General features: G+C 44.4%; 1 long non-coding RNA gene across 1 annotated transcript; it reads right to left on the bottom strand.

The window, feature by feature from the left end:
• Positions 1-8,569: 8,569 nt before the first annotated feature.
• Positions 8,570-10,140, bottom strand: LOC143986927 (uncharacterized). Its single transcript, XR_013276569.1, has 3 exons — positions 10,091-10,140; positions 9,737-9,863; positions 8,570-8,882 (listed from the first exon to the last, which is right to left on the bottom strand). It is a non-coding gene; the product is annotated as an uncharacterized LOC143986927 (long non-coding RNA).
• Positions 10,141-10,527: the final 387 nt, after the last annotated feature.

The raw sequence follows: 10,527 nt of genomic DNA on the forward strand, positions 1-10,527 counted from the left end.
AAGGTGCAAGTGCAAATAAATTCATATAAAGCTGAAAAATGGGACTGGGTGTGATACCTAGTGAAATAACCGCGAGTGTTATACTAAGGTGCACAAATACAAAAATGAATATCACAGTGATAGCATAATCTAATATTTAGTCCAATAGTGATACTATATGAAAAATATCATAAAACCTAAATGCCATAAAATATAAATGCAATAAAATGATATGATACAAAAAAAAAGTTAATAAAATAAAAAATAGGAATATGCAAAAAATGTGCAAAAAATGTGCAAAAAATGTGCAAAAATGCAGGTAAATTGTAAACATTGAACGTGATGGAGCAAGTCTCTAGTAAGTGACGGAAAGATCCGCAAGTGCAAAAAAGGAGGGGAGTGGTGATTTCCAGCTGTGTTCTTCACATTCGGTGGCTATTAGTGTATTAAATTATTATGTTCTCACCGGAAGAAGGACCCCATCCGGGGTGGATCAACTTTCACAATATTAGCTATTGTGCGGCTCTCTGGCTTCCTTCAGCTGTAAAAGTTAGGGATCCCTCGTTCCTCCGTGGGTGCAATATGCCACGTTTATATAAAGTAGAGAAGAGGCACATCCATAGTGTGATACCGTTTTAAAATGTTGTTTATTGCAGCAAATGGATTAAAAATACTCACAAACAGGTTGTTTAAAAGTGCGGTAGTGTATACAACTTTAAAATTCCCGCTCTGTTATCTCCGTCTGAGCTCGAGGTGTACGCTGCCTGGCCACGCCCTACGCGTTTCGTCACACGGACGTCATCTGGAGCGGCCATTTTCGTACACCTTTCATGCTTTATAGGGTGTATTGTGTCTATCGCGCATGCGCGATCAATCGGCGCCATTTTAAGTGAGGGAAATGCCCTCATACAAAGGTGCTGCTCGATAGGCAATATACACTGGAGAATTGGGACATTAAACGAACCAATACCGGACATGTAACATTAATCAAACATAATAAAATAAAATGCTGGTATACAGATTGAGATTCCTAGCAGGTATGGGAGCGTTTATACCGAAACACTCCATGAAAATGTTGATAGTGTTAAAATAAAGGTGGGTGTTGACTATTGTTGTCTTGCAGGGACATGGAGGGTGTTATATATAAAGAGAGTATGGTGCGCTGCTCTTCCACCAGAGTGAATGGGGATTCATAAAATGGTGAAAATGTTCATTGTAAGCAGATAGAATTAGTGTGAATACAAACAGGAATTGGATGTTGGTGGAATGAGATTGAGGCAGGGGGGGACTGCACAAAATATATATGAAATGGGAAAAATATAAAAATGTAAAAAATATATATGTATATATATAAAAAGAGTGTGTACATATATGTATATATGTAAATGGGATCAATTAGAAATCTTTCCATTGTGTAACACAGAATGAAACGAAGTGCATTTTTAACCTGGAAACGCTACATCCTACAGGAATGAATATAGACCTGGACCTCAATTGTTTTTTAACCAATTTTTAACCAACCAATTTTTATCATTTTTAACTGCTATCAATGTATTTGAACAGTCTTTTATCCAGGTCGAATGTAATACATTCAACCAATCAAAAAATTTTATGCCACCAAATTTAGATAATATCATCATTTCTCTATCCTTGTTCCCCTACTGACATTTATAGGCATAAAGCTTCAAAAAATATTTTAGTGTTTGACACTTTTTGATGCTTTGACATACTGATTTTTTTACCTGTCATACCGTGGTCTATAAAGATAGCCATTATGACAACCACACAATCCACTACTTTTCATTCATGTATATTTTTCATCTTTTTATATATATTTTATTTTTATATATATTTTTTATATTTTTTATATTTACTTTTATTTTTATATTTTTCTGTTTTTACTACGCTACAATTACATATCTCTCCCCCATGAGAATATAATACCATTACGTTGGCATAAAGTGAGAATCCCTCTCTGAATAACAATTAATCTAGAAGTTTGAGAATAGGGTCGAATGTTATCCATTGTATAAAATAGGGTCGAACGTTATTTAAAACGAAAATAAATTCCCTGGAGGCAACTCCCAAATACAGTTCGCAGACTCTCTACATACACATAAGTACAAATAAAAAATTTTTTATATATACAATTGTGTGGTCACATTTCCTCACATTGTCTTTTTGTACCCCCTTCCAGTATATTTCTCCATTTTTACATTCCCTTATTTTTCATTATTTTTCATTATTTTTCATTTTTTTCATTTTGTTCTTTTTTACATAGTCCCTTATTAGTCCTCCTATATATTACACAATGGAAAGATTTCTAATTGATCCCATTTACATATATACATATATGTACACACTCTTTTTATATATATATACATATATATTTTTTACATTTTTATATTTTTCCCATTTCATATATATTTTGTGCAGTCCCCCCCTGCCTCAATCTCATTCCACCAACATCCAATTCCTGTTTGTATTCACACTAATTCTATCTGCTTACAATGAACATTTTCACCATTTTATGAATCCCCATTCACTCTGGTGGAAGAGCAGCGCACCATACTCTCTTTATATATAACACCCTCCATGTCCCTGCAAGACAACAATAGTCAACACCCACCTTTATTTTAACACTATCAACATTTTCATGGAGTGTTTCGGTATAAACGCTCCCATACCTGCTAGGAATCTCAATCTGTATACCAGCATTTTATTTTATTATGTTTGATTAATGTTACATGTCCGGTATTGGTTCGTTTAATGTCCCAATTCTCCAGTGTATATTGCCTATCGAGCAGCACCTTTGTATGAGGGCATTTCCCTCACTAAAAGAAGAAGTAAACCCTGATGGGTGTTACTTCCTCTTTTTTTCCCTGCAAAGGTAAAGCATAATGGACTACTATGCATCGCATCACATCGCATCGCATAGTAGCTCATTATGTGTCACTTACCTGACACAGGAGCCAGCGAAGTCGCCGCTGTCCCCTGTAGTCCGCCACATCCATCTTGCTTGTGGCGTCTCGCAGCTCCGACGAATCACAGCGGCGCAACCGCGATGACGTCACTCCCGCGCATGCGCACGGGAGTCGCGCCTCGCAGCTCCGCCGCTGTCATACGGCGAAGCCGCGATGACGTCACTCCCGCGCATGCGCACGGGAGTCGACAAATTTGGCAAATCCATTCTTGGATTTGCCGCATTTAGTGCGCCTGCGCGCCGCTGTCTACGGCGCATGCGCCGTAGACAGCGGTGCCCATTTTCGGGCAAATATCTCCTAAACCATATAGGTTTAGGAGATATTGCTTGGACCTACAGGTAAGCCTTAATCTAGGCCTTAATCTAGGCTTACCTATAGGTCCAAGTTGTTTGGAAGGGTTTACTTCCTCTTTAACCACCTTCAGACCGGACCATTTTGCTGGTAAATGACCAGAGGTCTTTTTACAATTTGGCACTGCGCTGCTTTAACTGGTAATTGCGCGGTCATGCAATGTTGTACCCAAACAAAATTTGCGTCCTTTTCTTCCCACAAATAGAGCTTTCTTTTGATGGTATTTGATTGCCTCTGCGATTTTTATTTTTTGCGATATAAACGTAAAAAGACCGCAAATTTTGAAAAAAAATGATATTTTCTACTTTTTGTTATTAGAAAAATCCAATAAACTCAATTTTAGTCATACATTTAGGCCAAAATGTATTCAGCCACATGTCTTTGGTAAAAAAAAAGTCAATAATTGTATATTTATTGGTTTGCGCAAAAGTTGTCACATCTACAAACTAAGGTACGTTTTATGGAATTTACGCAGCTTTTAGTTTACGACTGCCTATCTCATTTCTTGAGGTGCTAAAATGGCAGGGCAGTACAAAACCCCCCCAAATGACCCCATTTTGGAAAGTAGACCCCCTAAGGAAATTGATAAGAGGCATGTTGAGCCCATTGAATATTTTATTTTTTTGCCTCAAGCGATTGAATAATGACAAAAAAAAAAATTTTTTTTTTTTTTTACACAAAGTTGTCACTAAATGATATATTGCTCACACATGCTATGGGCATAAGTCAAATTACACCCCAAAATAAATTCTGCTGCTTCTCCCGAGTACGGGGATACCACATATGTGGGACTTTTTGGGAGCCTAGCCGCGTACGGGGCCCCGAAAACCAAACACCGCCTTCAGGCTTTCTAAGGGCGTAAATTTTTTAGTTCACTTCTCACTACCTATTACAGTTTTGAAGGCCATAAAATGCCAAGATGGCACAAAACCCCCACAAATGACCCCATTTTAGAAAGTAGACACCCCAAGCTATTTGCTGAGAGGTATGTTGAGTCCATGAAATATTTTATATTTTGCCACAAGTTGCGGGAAAATTACAAACTTTTTTTTTTTTTTTTTTCACAAAGTTGTCACTAAATGATATATTGCTCACGCATGCCATGGGCACATGTGAAATGACACCCCAAAATAAATTCTGCTGCTTCTCCTGAGTATGGGGATACCACATATGTGGGACTTTTTGGGAGCCTAGCCGCGTACGGGGCCCCGAAAACCAAGCACCGCCTTCAGGCTTTCTAAGGGCGTTACAGTTTTGAAGGCCATAAAATGCCAAGATGGCACAAACCCCCCCCCCAAATGACCCCATTTTGGAAAGTAGACACCCCTAAATTTAGGGGTACACTAGTGAGACTAGGTAATAAATGGCGGGTGCCCTGAAACTATAAAAAAATAACTAACCAACCAGCGTCACCTGTAACAGTTATATGGTGATCACTGGTGAAAGGGTTAACTAGGGGGCAATCAGGGGGCTATATGCGGTAGTATATGGGGGTCCCTGGCGCTATAAAAAGCTGCGGCGAACCTAAATACCTACCTGCCTAACTAGCGTCACCTGTGACACTAATACAGCGATCAGAAAAATGATCGCTTATTAGGCTGGGTTCACACTGGAGCGATGCGGGAACGCCACGAATCCGCGGCGGGTTCCCGCATCGCATGCCTCCCGGCGGCAGTTCACACTGCCCTATGCGAACTGCTGGGAGTGTCAGTGAAATGTTAATGACACCCCCAGATCAGTTCGCATATCGCAGTGCGATCTGCAAACTCGGATCGCATGGTGTGAACACCCATGCGATCCGATTCTGCTGCGGGCCAAAAAAAGGGTCCCGTGCGAATTTGCGGCGGGTGCGGCGGGTGTGGCGGGTGCGGCGGGTGCGGCGAATGGCTGAACTCGAATCGCACAGAGATCGGATGTGATTTGCACTGCAGTGCGGTGCGAATCACATTCGTTCTCATAAACCGCTGCAATGTGAACCCAGCCTTAGTGACACTGGCGACGGGGGGTGATCACAGGGTTAAACCTTTATTGGGGGGTTAGGGGGGTACATTAGAACTAAAGGGGGCTAACTCTAACTGCCCTAACAGTTATTACAGTCACAAATGACACCAATGCAAAAAAAATAAAAATAAAAAAAAAATAAAAAAAAATGACATTGGTGTCACTGTGACTGGGGGGCAGGGGTAATTGGGGGGGTAATTGGGGGGGTGATCGGGGGGGTGTGAGTGTGCCTGGCATGTTCTACTGTGTGTGTAGAGTGTTGGTGCAACTCACCGATCCGCTCTCCTCCGTGTCGGAACGAAAAATACCGACACGGAGGAGAGAATACATCACTTCCTCTCCTGTGTTTACATTACAGGAGAGGAAGTGATGTCACGGGGGATTTCTATTCGTCGGGAGCGATCGCGAGGGGGTGGCCATGAATGAATGGCCGCCCCCTCGTCCCGGCTCCCGGACGAAAACCGACCGCCGCAGGCACCGGGCGGGGGCCCGATCGGGCCCCCGACCCGCGGGAGGCAAGGGACGTACATGTACGCCCATATGCCTGCCCGTGCCATGCTGTCGACGTACATCGTCGTGCGGCGGTCGGCAACTGGTTAAAATGGCGCCGATTGATCGCGCATGCGCGATAGACACAATACACCCTATAAAGCATGAAAGGTGTACGAAAATGGCCGCTCCAGATGACGTGCGTGTGACGAAACGCGTAGGGCGTGGCCAGGCAGCGTACACCTCGAGCTCAGACGGAGATAACAGAGCGGGAATTTTAAAGTTGTATACACTACCGCACTTTTAAACAACCTGTTTGTGAGTATTTTTAATCCATTTGCTGCAATAAACAACATTTTAAAACGGTATCACACTATGGATGTGCCTCTTCTCTACTTTATATAAACGTGGCATATTGCACCCACGGAGGAACGAGGGATCCCTAACTTTTACAGCTGAAGGAAGCCAGAGAGCCGCACAATAGCTAATATTGTGAAAGTTGATCCACCCCGGATGGGGTCCTTCTTCCGGTGAGAACATAATAATTTAATACACTAATAGCCACCGAATGTGAAGAACACAGCTGGAAATCACCACTCCCCTCCTTTTTTGCACTTGCGGATCTTTCCGTCACTTACTAGAGACTTGCTCCATCACGTTCAATGTTTACAATTTACCTGCATTTTTGCACATCTTTTGCACATTTTTTGCACATTTTTTGCACATTTTTTGCATATTCCTATTTTTTATTTTTATTTTATTTTATTAACTTTTTTTTGTATCATATCATTTTATTGCATTTATATTTTATGGCATTTAGGTTTTATGATATTTTTCATATAGCATCACTATTGGACTAAATATTAGATTATGCTATCACTGTGATATTCATTTTTGTATTTGTGCACCTTAGTATAACACTCGCGGTTATTTCACTAGGTATCACACCCAGTCCCATTTTTCAGCTTTATATGAATTTATTTGCACTTGCACCTTAACAATAATCGCATACTGTTATGGCATAGAGATAAGTATTGCATAAGAGGGTCACAAGGTTTGCGATACCGTGATCTTTATTTTGTGTTTATTTTTCATTTTTTTGTGATTTTGGGTTTTATGAACCAGCACGCTGAAAAATATATATTATACGTGTCTCTGTGCTAAATCAACCAGCACGCTGAGAATTATATATACCCTCACTTATGTGATATTCACTAACACAATATAGCACATTTATGTCCACACTCCATATGCCAACATATTGGTAGTCCCCACATATCGGTATAGCGCCATATCTATTTTCTCTCTTTGTTTTTGCACCAGGCCCACAATGCCCTTAATCTGGCCAGTGCTCCGGCATGCACCTGCATGTGCATTTCTTACTATCCGCAATTGAGACAGGAGGAACCTGCACCCTGGTGAATCTGGTGTTCATGCCGGGGAGACAGCAGGACTTGCGTGTTTAGTCTGCTGCGCTCACTGTGACTCTCAGCTACTCTGCTTGCTTGGCTTGTCCAGTGGTGTGGTGCTCATTCACCAGAGAACTCAGGTAGTGCTTAGTGTGGTGGCAGTGACAGCACAGTCTTTAGTCTTCATCTTCCTGCAGTCTCATTGTTCTGTGTACTGGGTGTGGGGAAGGGGCAAGCTCTTTTTCTCAGTCTCTCTGGGGGCAATCATGCAGTCTCTTAGAGACTGCTCCATTCTCTGAGAGACTGCTCCACTTCACACTGCCTGTACAGAGACTGACTGCTTCACAGTGCCTGCACAGAAAGTGACTGCTCTCTCTGTGCAGGCAGTGTGAAGCGGGGTCTGTGCAGGCAGTGTGAAGCGGGGTCTCTCTGTGCAGGCAGTGTGAAGCGGGGTCTGTGCAGGCAGTGTGAAGCGGGGTCTCTCTGTGCAGGCAGTGTGAAGCGGGGGTCTCTCTCTGTGCAGGCAGTGTGAAGCGGGGTCTCTCTGTGCAGGCAGTGTGAAGCGGGGTCTGTGCAGGCAGTGTGAAGCGGGGGTCTCTCTCTGTGCAGGCAGTGTGAAGCGGGGTCTCTCTGTGCAGGCAGTGTGAAGCGGGGTCTCTCTCTGTGGAGGCAGTGTGAAGCGGGGTCTGTGCAGGCAGTGTGAAGAGGGGTCTCTCTGTGCAGGCAGTGTGAAGCGGGGTCTGTGCAGGCAGTGTGAAGCGGGGGTCTCTCTCTGTGCAGGCAGTGTGAAGCGGGGTCTCTCTGTGCAGGCAGTGTGAAGCGGGGTCTCTCTCTGTGGAGGCAGTGTGAAGCGGGGTCTGTGCAGGCAGTGTGAAGCGGGGTCTCTCTCTGTGGAGGCAGTGTGAAGCGGGGTCTGTGCAGGCAGTGTGAAGCGGGGTCTCTCTGTGCAGGCAGTGTGAAGCGGGGGTCTCTCTCTGTGGAGGCAGTGTGAAGCGGGGTCTGTGCAGGCAGTGTGAAGCGGGGGTCTCTCTCTGTGGAGGCAGTGTGAAGCGGGGTCTGTGCAGGCAGTGTGAAGCGGGGTCTCTCTGTGCAGGCAGTGTGAAGCGGGGTCTCTCTCTGTGGAGGCAGTGTGAAGCCTCCCTCTCTCTATACGGGGAATGTGGTGTAGATGGGTGGTGAGCTGATTCAGTGGTTCAATGGGCCACTTGACTGGACTTGCCCCCCAGGCCTAAGGCTGCCAGCCCTCCCCTGGCTCCTGCCCATTGAAAGCGCTGCAGCTGCAATTTGCGGGTGGTTATAACCCTTTTTCGGCCACTAGCGGGGGTTAAAACCGCTCCCGCACCAGTGTAAAAGGGGCCTAAGCCAGTATCAGTAAAAGGGACACAAAGAGACAGATAGTGCCCATCTCCATATACAGTCCTAGACTATGCAGAAGATCACAGACTTCCTGACAAAAGGTGTGTGTACACAATTTTCTTTGTTGGGGGGGGTGAACTAGCTCTTTATAAAACACAAGCTGGTGAAAGAAAGTGTAAGGACTGACCAAAACACAGAACTATGTCACAGTGAGGGGGGCAGAGCTCACTTGTTGATTGGCTGTGGTTGTTCCGGAAACGTTCTCTGTGTTTCTCGATCTTCACCAGGAGATACGGGTTGAGGATCCGGTACCCTGGGGGGGGGCAGGGAGAACACAATCTACATTATGACAAAAGTGAGTGCACCCCTCACATGTTTGTAAATATTTTATTCTTTCTTTTCATGTGACAACACTGAAGAAATGACACTTGGCTACAATGTAAAGAAGTGAGTGTACAGCTTGTATAACGGTGTCAATTCGCTGTCCCCTCAAAATAACTCAACACACAGCCATGAAAGTATTACTAAACCCACAACAGTAAAATCGGTCTGTATATACACGTCATAGCATGCTTGTTATACTCACTGTGGAACGTAAAGGGTTAATCCTCTACATTGTGTAAAAAAGGGCTGTTTGATCCTGTATGCATAGATCCTCCCCCTCCTCCTTGCAATGTCTATCTGGGGAAAGCCAGCCAACTTGCACGTGCTCAGTTGTGTCTTTTATGCTGGAGAGAAAACCGTTTCTTGTCCTCAGAGCTAGCCAGATCACATGATACATACATCACCCATGTTTTTCGGAGGCACGTGATGATCACATGTCTGACGAAGGGGTCCTGCGTGACTCCGAAATGTTGCACTCTCCTTGTGTTGTGATCATGCAATAAACGATCCGTTTGGTCGCTACTTTGCGTCGATCCGCGGTGTGCTGGCAAATATCTATTTTGCAACAGAAGGTATACCCCCCCCTATCGCTTTCAGCGGGCGTAGCATAACAATGCATTTACAGAGTCCAAGGGGTTCAAGCAGATGGCAAGCAGGTGATGAAATACCTCTCCACTGTCTGCCAAATGCTCTTCAGAAACCATTGTACGTGTGAGGTTGTATTCTCCCTCCTCTACATTTCCCACCCCCCACCATCCCATGCCCTCGTGCCCCCTCACTCACCCAGATTGTGCAAAGCAGAGTGAATCTCCTTCATGGCGTCCCGCTACAGATCCTGCTGCCATTGCTCCATAAGCTCCCAGTCCTCTTCCTCGAAGCAGGCGGCCACATCGTGGAAGGTGACCGTCACCTGTGCGGGAGGGAAGGACAGACAGAGGGGTCCATTAAAATCAGGAGAATCAGGGAAATCGGGTCCAGAAAATAAACAAGAGCCTACAATTCCCTGCTCTCTATAAAGAGATGAGAACCATCGGATGACGATTGCCATGACCAAGGATGTGCCATGACAGCAGCTGCAGAATTACAATCCCATCCCCTGATAGCAGCATAAAGTACTCCCATCATACAAGTTCTTACCGTCCCCAACAACGAGCTGCAAGTCCTCTTCTCCCAACACTTCTCCATCTAAAAACAGACTGAGTGTTAGCTCTTGTGTCCAGCACTTCAGCCCCAGCGATATATACCAGTACATTGCCGGACTTTGAGTGGTTATACAAATTATATATATATATTGTGACAGTACAGTTCCCTGTCCTAGTAATTGTCGCCCAGGGTTCTCAAATAGGCAGGTTGAGGGGCTCCAGGAGTATTTAATGTGGGGGAATCTGTTTTATCAGTTTCCTCCAAAGTTTGTAAAATCCAATTTGGGACCTGGAGCCCGGAGATTCCGTAGTGTTATGGGTGGGATGGAATCTCCAATCCTGTGACCGGGTTTTTGTAACAGCCAGGAGTCTGGCTGGTTGATTGAGCAGGTGGGTCATGGGCTTATAGCAGAGTCAGGATTAGGGTTCTGG

This window comes from Lithobates pipiens, unplaced genomic scaffold (assembly GCF_037356315.1).
Source record: "Lithobates pipiens isolate NorthernLeopardFrog02 unplaced genomic scaffold, aLitPip1_a1.2 Scaffold_18, whole genome shotgun sequence".
Lineage (NCBI taxonomy): Eukaryota > Metazoa > Chordata > Amphibia > Anura > Ranidae > Lithobates > Lithobates pipiens.